This window comes from Miscanthus floridulus, chromosome 5 (assembly GCF_019320115.1).
Source record: "Miscanthus floridulus cultivar M001 chromosome 5, ASM1932011v1, whole genome shotgun sequence".
NCBI lineage: Eukaryota > Viridiplantae > Streptophyta > Magnoliopsida > Poales > Poaceae > Miscanthus > Miscanthus floridulus.
The window spans coordinates 23,910,645-23,921,482 of NC_089584.1; positions in this window are offsets into that span (position 1 = coordinate 23,910,645).

Here is a 10,838-nt window from a genome sequence, read left to right on the forward strand (position 1 = left end):
ATTGGGGCCCAACGGCCCCGTCCTCCACTGAGGCGTCTTGTCGGTCTCGCAGTGCAGGCACCGCCTCCCCTCCCCCGTGGCCGCCGCCGACGCAGCAGCCGCAGCCACAGCCGCGGCAGCGTTGTTTGGCACCGGCGTCGTCGGCGCCTCCTTCTTCTTCGCAGACTTCGACGGCTTCTTGGCCGGGAAAGCCGGCGCCGCGGTGCCGGACTCAGACGGCGAGATGGCCGCGGACGTCGGGGACGGCGGCGACGCCGAAGGTGGCAATGGAACCAACCGTTCTGTAATTTGTCCTTTCATAGAAAAAAAATTGTTTTCTGTGATATGTGATCTATGATCTGTGGATCTGTGAATTTGTCCTTTCATAGAAAAAAAATTTTGTTTTCTGTGATATGTGATCTATGATCTGTGGATCTGTGATCTTGTGATTGTCTGAAGGTAGAAGAAGGCTAGATGTGGAAGAAGGGTGGAGGCTGTTGGATCTTAATCTTATGGTGCAAAAAAATTCATGTGTTGGAATTGCAAAAAATACGTGGTTGTCCAATAGACAGACTCTTTTTGTATGTGGCCCTTTAGAATAAAAATATTGGTCATTTTGAACCATATAGAATTCCTGTGGAATGGCTCGACCTATAGGAAATTTAGAGGAAATCTAAGATGAGGTCCAATCACTTGGAAACTTTTCTTTATACCTATGTCTCTATTCTAATTCATATGTTTGTTCTGTGATGTATCCACATGCTCCATTAGAAACTTTCATGCATTTTCGAATTCCTATGTGTTTTTGTGGCTGTTGTGGATGGAGGAAGTTTTAAAGAAAATCGCAAGATAGAGAAAGAAAGAAAAGGAAATCACTTTGATTTTGAAGTACAAGATCAATTTATGGCAAGCGGTAATGCTATGGTGCAGGTGTCCATCTACTTGGACGCTCCTTGGTGGGCCGCGACGCCAGCCCAACAATCCCCTCCCATCCCCTCAAGAGTTTATCAAAAAAAATCATCTCGTCCATCTTATCCTCTTGTCCACTCATTCCTATCCGCTCCCGCACCGCACCTCCGGACGACATGCCGTCGCAAGGTCCCGTGGCAGGATGCTCTCTCTTCTCCGCTCCCTCCCTAGCATGAAGTGCCTGCTCTAGCGTCTCTTCCGCGTGGCTGGCCCCTTCATGCGTTGCTCCTTCCCGCGAGGCACCCGACCCCTCCCCACGCTACATCACGCGCCCTCATCACACCCCCATCCACCTCACCCATCGTGGAAGGGGAGGCGGGGAAGGCTTGCGCCTGCACCTGGGCCGGCACCCCCATCCACCTCGCATCGTCGGCAGGAAGGGGAGGCTTGCGCCACCGCAGTTCCCCACCAGGTAGTCCATGACCGCGCAGGCAAATACTATGTTTTCAAGTGTTTCAGGCGTTTCAAACATGTTTCAAGGATTCATCTGAATGTTGCAAAAGTCGATTTGGGATGTTGCATATGTTGCAAAGGCAATATACACATGTTGCAATCTATGTTTCAAGTGTTTCAGACGTTTGTTTCAAATGTTTCACATGGATGTTTCAAAAGTATATCATGGTGTTGCACATGTTGTAATGGCTACACATGCATGTTTTAAGGGCATGTTTTAAGTGTTTCATCTATTTTAGACTTATGTTGCAAATGTTCCATATGGATGTTTCAAAGTGGATCTTGGTTTTGCACATGTTGCATGTGACAGAACCGCCCGAAATAACACACCTTCGGAGGTGCTCGTCTTCCACCAGACACTAAGCACCCCGAGAGCGGGCTACATCGAGCGGGTTCCGTCGAGCACACCCCAAGGGAGAGCCTGAATAATCCATATTTTTCTATCAAGATCCAATAATGATAACGAGTTTACATTACTTAGTCTATTTCATACATCCAGAGTTCTTAGAAATATATTATTACAGTGCCAAATTCAGAGTGTGAAAATTTAACAACAGAATAAAAAGAAACATCTATCGATAATATACAAGGATCCATCTGTGCCCACCAGAAGAATCCTTCATACAACGGCTACTCCTCAAGCAGTACCTGCAATAGGGGTAAATAAACCCTAAGTACATAATATACTCGCAAGACTTATCCGACTAGTGGGAATAATTTTCCGACTCCAAGGAATATGATAAGCTTTATGGTTTGTTGGGTTTACTTTTCATTATCTAGCCATTCTAAGTAAGCACCTATTCTACTTTCAAGCAGGAGTTGAGCAAACAGTTCCATTTCACCACCTTTCCTCTTTCAGTTCTTACTACGGTGCTAGAGTGTAGACAATCCGTACCAGATCACCCGGTGATTCACGAATCAATATGCCCAGCTGGGTACCCCGAAACACACGCCCTGCTTGTACCCTAGGCACAAGCAGGACCAACCCGCCACTCTCCTATCATGCGGTCCAGGTCCCCGTCTAAACTTGGACTATAAGCGCCCGCTACTGAATCCCAGACTCAGTGTAGTGCTTAGACCTCCACCATCCCCACCTCCAATCAGTCGGTCCGAAAAGAGCCAGAACCCATGACAAGAGAGCAACAAGTCTTCCCTGCGCCCATACCCAAATATGTGCTCGGGATAATAAGTCTGTGACTTGCCTAGAGTCTATTGCAACGGGCGGTCCTTAACCAACACGGACAGGGAAAAAGTGTAACCAAGCTATGCCCCGTTGGCCGCATGACACAACCTCTTACACCCACTAATACCCAAACCATATCCCTGCCTGGTCTCCATTTTTTCTTTCCACCATTTTATCATGATTGATCTTAATAATCACCTATTGTGAGTAATGGTAGGTTACTCACGCTACCAAAATTCTAAGCATAGCGGCTACTCGACCTATACTAGTAGGACTCCTAGGTTGGTATATCTATGCATGTAGTTTCCATAAAATGCATGTAACATAAATGCACATCATATATATATTCAGTGATTATTCAAAATAAGGTTATGCACCGGGGTTTGCCTTGGGCAGGTGGGGCATCAACAAAGTCAGCAACTGATGGCTCTGGAGCTCCCTCATGAACGAGAATCTCCACCTCGTACTCTTCAATGATCTCCTCGTACTCCTATTCGCCCGCATGCATGAACTCTACCAACTCGTTATCTACATGCATGAAATAATGATGCAACATTTAGTAATACGGCAACAACAACTCTTAAAATAAAATACATCTATCAAGCTACTAAATTAGCTCTGCCGACTAAGACACTAAGTTGCCTATCATTTCCACTAAACAGGTATAAAATATTGCTTGTATTAACTTAGCAATTAAAGGCATTCTTACTCTTAATACCGATTTACTATATATATACTAAAACAAGGAGTACTAGCTACCATATTTATCAAATTATTCTAAGGCTACAAAAATTACAGTGAGCACATAATAATACAATGAATCTACTATAAAAATTTTATGGTCAAAGCTATTACCAATTTACCACAAAAAATTTCCATAAATATTGATCTAAATAATGCTAAGCTTTCCTAAATGAATTAATGAGTCTATCATTATCATAGATAAGTAAACCAACTACACCAACAGATAGATCACATTTTTTGAACCTAACAAATTTTGTGTCACTATTTTTAGACACCTACAGAATTTACTATAATTTTCCAAAGATCGGCTCAAAACTAAATTGAATAATCCTTTACTAATTCATTGGAAAAAGGAAAACTGAATTCAACCCGCGCGACCCGCGAGTGAGCGGCATGGCCCGCTCCCGTGCATCACGCGCACGCACGCGTGATCCACTGACATGGCCCATGCGGGCGTGGCCCAACAGCGTGGTGACGGTCCGCAACGGGGAGGCCTGTGCGCCGGTCATTTTGCGAAAACACCCTTGGGCTACTCGGTAATAGCGCGAGCACTAAGTGCACTATTCCTTCAGTCTGCGACTATGCAAAACGGCCCTTGCAACAATCTGTCTTTCACATCAGGGGGTCCCTGACCTGGCTACGCATGTCGGCGTGGTAGCCGATGGCACCGACGACCCTCGCTGGGCAATCGGGACCCACCCAGCCCTATATAAGGAGCCGGTACTTGCCTAGGCGTGAATGCGAAACGCTAGGCGATGAAAACGCGAGCCGGGACACCGTAGTAAAGCCGGACCACGATGGCGGAGCTCCTACAGCAAAAGCGATGATGTTCCAGTGAGCTACAACAACGCTAGAGTAGTAGGGGTAGCGTGTGAGCTCAAGGAACTCACCACGGACCTAGCCGAGGTGGTGGTTTGGCCAGAGCCGACCCAAGTGAAAGGTCCTAATATAGCTAGAGGGGGGGGTGAATATCCTATTTAAAAATCTATAAATCAACTAGAGCAATTTGATTGGTATAACAAATAGCGAAATGCAAACTTGCTCTAGCTCTACAAGGGTTGCAAGCCACCTATCCAACAATTCTAGTTGCTATGATCTCTAGACACACAATTTTCTAGGTCACTACTCACTAAGAACTCTCACACTTGCTTAACTAAAGAGCTCCACTAGATAAACTTAAAACAATAAAGCAAGCTCTCAATTCTAATTACACTAAAGAGCTTGCTACAACTAGTTTACAAGAATATAAATAGGTGAGTAGAGTGATTATACCGCCGTGTAGAGGAGCGAACCAATCATAAGATAAACACTAAATCAATCACCGGGAGAATACCAAAGGGCAAGAGACAACCAATTTTCTCTCGAGGTTCACGTGCTTGCCAACACGCTACGTCCCCGTTGTGTCGACCAACACTTGGTGGTTCGACGGCTAAGAGGTGTTGCACGAACCTCATCCACACGATTTGGACGCCGCAAGAACCTACCCACAAGTGAGGTAACTCAATGACACGAGCAATCCACTAGGGTTACCTTTAGGCGCTCCACCGGGGAAGATACAAATCCCCTCACAATCACAGGAGATGGCCACGAACAATCACCAACTCATACCAATCCTCCTCCGCTGCTCCAAGCCGTCTAGGTGGTGGCAACCACCAAGAGCAACAAGCGAATCCCACAGCGAAACACGAATACCAAGTGCCTCTAAATGCAATCACTCAAACAATACACTTGGATTCTCTCCCAATCTCACAAAGATGATGAATCAATGATGGAGATGAGTCTTAGCTTTGGCTAAGCTCACAAGGTTGCTATGTTAATGCAAATGGCCAAAAGAGTGAGCTTGAGCCGGCCATGGGGCTTAAATAGAAGGCCCCATGAAATAGAGCTGTTGTACCCCTTCATTGGGCACAACACGAGATGACCAGACGCAGGACCCTAGCGTCTGGTCGCCTAATGCTTGCCATGTGTCATCGGCTTCAAATGTTGTTCACCCGATCTCAACGGTCAAGAGTTGACCGGATGCGCTGCTCAAACTGACCGAATGCTCCAGCACCAGCGTCCAGTCGTTTCTAGTAAGGTTCCAACTATGACTGGACGTGTTAGTTGGATCACGATCGGACGCTGGACCTCAGTGTTGGGTTATTTCCAGTAAGCTTCCACGCATGACCGGACATGTTCGATTAAGCCTGACCGGATGCACCCAGCATTCGGTCACACACTGCCTCCTCAGTGTGCTGCCACGTCTGCATGATCGGATGCACCCAACCAGCGTCCAGTCACTTTAACACCAGTGTTCGGTCAAAGACTGACGCTGCGCGTCCACAACTGCCACTTGATCGGATGTGTCGGTCCGACTGAGACCAGTGTTCGATCACTTGGTGACCAGCGTGACTAACTTCTTTTCAACTCTATCTTCTTTAACCTTGCTCAAATGTGCCAATCACTAAGTGTATCACCTTGAGCACATGTGTTAGCATATTTTCACAAACATTTTCAAAGGTGTTAGCACTCCACTAGATCCTAAATGCATATGCAATAAGTTAGAGCATCTAGTGGCACTTTGATAACCGTATTTCAATACGAGTTTCACCCCTCTTAAAAGTATGGCTATCGATCCTAAATGTGATCACACTCACTAAGTGTCTTGATCACTAAAACAAAATGGCTCCTACTATTTATACCTTTGCCTTGAGCCTTTTGTTTTTCTCTTTCTACTTTTCCAAGTTTAAGTGTTTGATCATCACCATGCCATCACCATCATCATGATCTTCACCATTGCTTCATCACTTGGAGTAGTGCTACCTATCTTATAATCACTTTGATAAACTAGGTTAGCACTTAGGGTTTCATCAATTAACCAAAACCAAACTAGAGCTTTCAATCTCCCCCTTTTTGGTAATTGATGACAACGCTTTCATAAAGATATGAATTGAATTTTAATTGAATCCATGTTGCTTGCCCAAGCATATTTACCATGTGTAAAAGGATATGGACATGTTTCATGAACCCCAAATGGTAGCAATTTGCTCCCCCTACATATGTGCTAAGAGTTTGGATTGTAGCTTACACATATGCTTAGATAGAAAATATAGGAGACAACTTCTACCAAATGATGCTAAGGTATAAGAGATGGACCTTTGAAGTGTGATACCAATTGGAGTACACCAATATACCATCCTTAGCACCATTAATAGCTAGACATACACAAAAACTAGAATACTGCATGAGATCAACATTACAAGTGAAAGGACCTAGGATGCCGCCTAGAGGGGGGGGGGTGAATAGGTGTTTCTGAAAATTAACACCTTTAAATGCATAAACAATTAGAAAAGGGAGTTTCCAAAATAGAAACTCCAAATTAAGAGTAATACCACCCCTCACAAGTTAGCCATAGAGTTAACAAGGTATAAAGAATATATCTAGAAGATACAACCCGGCAACACAAAGTTAGAACAAAGATCAAATAATATTCAGCCCTGAGCTCTAATATTGGACCTGTCCGGTATGAATACCGGACGTGTCCGGTATACACGATTTCTGCAGATAAGCCCCGAACTTGGTCCTTTCGATTTCTATCTTCAAACCAAACTACAGGTACCTACTAGAGATGACAATGTACACAGAGAACCTGCACAAGAGCTGGAGCAACACAAATATGAAATGAAATGTGAATTGAGACATGATATTTGTTTTACCGAAGTTCAGACTCATTCGAGTCCTACTCTCCGTTGAGGGGGTTGTAGACGACCCAGCTAAGGTCAGCCCTAGAGGATACCACAAAGGTCACTCTAGTCAAAGTCTTTTCCAACTCCTTTTCCTCCTTCCACTAGTTGATTCCGAGGCAGCGGAATCGACCGTTACAAACTTTCTGAGGCAACCACAATGTCTCGGGTGCTCTTCGGTGACGCCAAGCCGTCTAGGACCGAAGAGTCTAAGAGTAACAAATGCAAATCATGAGATTGACAATATGCACAAGTGCTCAAGTGGTTGGATTGCTCTCTTTTTGAATTTCACTCAACCCACAATTTGATTTGGCAAATTTGATCAAACACTCACTAAGAGAGGGTTGGGAGAGTTGGCAAAGCTCAAAAACATGCTAGAGGATCAGCAGATTCAGCAGCCTCCAAAGGTGGAGGCTTGGGGGTATATATAGCCCCCTTGGAAAAACTAGCCGTTGCCAGCATACCAGACACGTCCGGTATGACTTACACTGCACCACCGATAACTAAGTTACAGTGTCAATGTGAGGTGTCGGAACTCCCAATGAATGCTGGAACTCCAGACAGTCAGAACTTCTGACTCACGTTGGAACTCTTGACCCTTAGCATATTTGAAAATTAAGTAACTGAGTTGAAGTTTGTGAGTTGTTGAAACTCCCAACGCATGCCGAAACTTCCAACCATCGGAACTCCCGACCCTCAAGGCATTTGAAAATTAGCCATTGGCCTCTGGTTGTCTGGTATGAATAGGACAGTTAACCATCTAAGTCAGTTAAGTGCGACACGTTGGAACTCATGGCCATTGTTGGAACTTCTGACTCAAGTCAGAACTCGCAACGAACCAACCTGAGAACAACAAGAACTTTATCATTGCTGGGCACATATCGGACATGTCCGGTACAAATACCAGACACGTCTGGTATTGCTGGATCAGCAAAACATAGGTTAGCACTTTTGTCTCTCAAATACTCAAAACTCACATGGGTTAGCTTGAGCACTTATGAAACATTATCTATCAACATGATGCATCCCTCTTAATAGTACGACATTCCTATTAACTCAAATTTAAAAGTATAATGAATTTAAACATTTTGAGTTGATCTCTTTCAACCGAAGCCATGTATTCCGATCTTCATCAAGTGAGGGTGCCAACATGTCAACTTTGATCTTTTTTACTAGAGCATATCCATCTTGAGCATGTGACTTGATTCCATTCACCAAGTTCTTGAATAATCCCAAATGTATCAAGTCACTTCCATCAAACACTCTAATAGTGATTTGATCCTTCACATTAACATGACCATCATAGCTTGATTAGTACCTCAACTAAATACAAGTACTTCCTTCTTCACCCTAGCTAGGTTCTTCGGCCGCCAAGCCATTGCTTGCCCTTCACCCTTGCTTAGTACCTTGAAGCCTTTCCTTGCTATCTTCACCATCTTAAGCCATCAAGTCACACCTTATGTTGAATCATCCATTCATTTGTATTATCTTTTTCATTTCAATTTAGCAAGCTTCAAATATGAGACCATTCCATATGCAATCTCTCATGTCTCATTAATTAATTCTTATGAGCTTGCTTACACATATCATATGGAAATCCCATAATTAATAAGCCTTTGTATGAATTACATTTGCATTGTTGTCTTGTGCTTGAACTAGATTGTTTATACAACAACACATAATTTTGGCTTTCATTAAGTACCTGTGAGATAACCTATTACCTGTCCACACTTAGCAAACGGGTTAGACCTTTAATCATGTTGTCATTCAATCATCCAAAACCTACTAAAGGGCTAGATGCACTTTCAATCTCCCCCTTTTTGGTGATTGATGACAACTTGATTAAAGCTTACAAAAGAATATAAACATTTAAGCTTTTGGATTCAATGATTTATGAGAGGCTCCCCCTAAATATGTGCTTATGATTAGAATTCATAAAATGACCTCAAATGTCAATTGCATATACTAAACCATATAGGAGACCCCCCTTAAATCATTGCATTCGTGGGGTGCATGTGTGTGTGACAAAATAAAACCGTGATGCATATGATAAGATATATCACACAGGAATAAATATAAAGGCATCTCATCAAGTATTTTCATTCTAGCATGCATAGTCCTTATGAAAATAAATATAACATATGTATGTCACACATAGCACTCATTTCACATTTTCTTAAGTCCACAAGCCACTAATATAATATAAATAAAGATCATGTCTCAAGAGATACATAGATAAAGCATAAGTAAGTCTCATCTCAAACTCAAGATACATCAATGAAGCTTAGAAATTAAAAAGAAGCTCAAGAAACTACAGCCTACAGTACATATCTTCAGGTACAAAGATAAGCAAATGAAACTATCCTAAAGCTTTAATCAATCTCTCTCCCCCTTTATCATCTATCACCACAAAGGTCCAATAATGACATACTAAGGACAAAGAGGCTGCAAGCTGTCTCTAAAAGCTATGATCACTTATCATCATCTTCATCTCTACCAACATCCTCATCATCTAAGCGTGTAGCACCAGCTGGACGAGAACCACCCGCACCAGATGGGTCATAGAAACTACCCATGAGATCACTCCACTAGTCTAAAGCATACTCGTCTGCTGCACTGGGACATGGCTGAGAGTGAGTAGGCATACGAGCCTGTAGTGGTAAAGTGTCAGGGTGCTCTAGAGCCTGCTACTGCTGCTAATGTCACTGAAGGAACTCAACATACTCTACATCGTACCTGCCCTGCTGCTCCTTAGTCTCAGGCCCACTAGCTGCCTCATCTGATAATGGAGACCTAGGAGGATCAAGCTCAAGTCTAGAAGCAATCTACTTCAAAGTTCGAGTATCCTTCCTCCTAGCCTCCCTCTCCTTCTGCTGATAGGTCCATATGTCCTTGCACATCCCAAAGATAGCACTGAACATCTTGCAAATAAAAGAAGGGGGACTGTGGTGTCGTGAAGAAGAATGTGAAGGAGCATGTGGTAGAGGAGAAGCTCATCTAGCTGCTGCACCACTTGCAGGTGAATCTGCCTCTAGTGCTGCTCCTCCTCCTCCTAGTCCTGCTGGAGGTACCCCAATCTCTATCAAGTCATCTACAATCTTTAGGACTTTATGCTTCTTATCATACTCAAATATGTGTCTTGTGACCTTCTCAATCATAAACATGATGTAAGGTGCAAATCCACAGCCCTTGAGGGGCCTCTCTCCCACTCCTGATCTCTGACCAAATAAAGTCAAACACACTGAATGGATGTGCATCAGGTGCCATCCTGTGGAGCAGGTTCCTGGAATAATCTACAATGTTGCCCTTGTTTCCTCCCTTGTAGTCAATGGTCTTCCTAAATATCCTATCCAGGTATCTGTAGGTAGGGTGAAGACCTAGAACCTTCCCCACTACTCCTTTCTCACCTTCTGGTGGGTACATGTAGGTGAGCTGCTTAGGAGGTAACACCTGCTCTGTGTGGATCCTGTCTCTCTGAAGGTCCTCCTCTGAGAAGCCAAGACAAGCTGCAAAGGCATCGTAGTCAACACTATACCACTGGCCTTCAAGCATCCAATGTATACGCCTCGGCTCCTCTTCCACAAATAGAGTGGCATAAAACTATGCAATGACTTCAGAGTTCCAATCATGCACAAACTCCATGAGCATGTATACACCTGTGCGCTAACAAGTGGCAATAGCATAGTCAATGGAGGACTTCCACAGCTCTCTGACATGTTTCCAATCTATCCATTGAGACTTAACTACCATAGGATTCCTAGCAAGTATCACACTAGTATAATAATCCA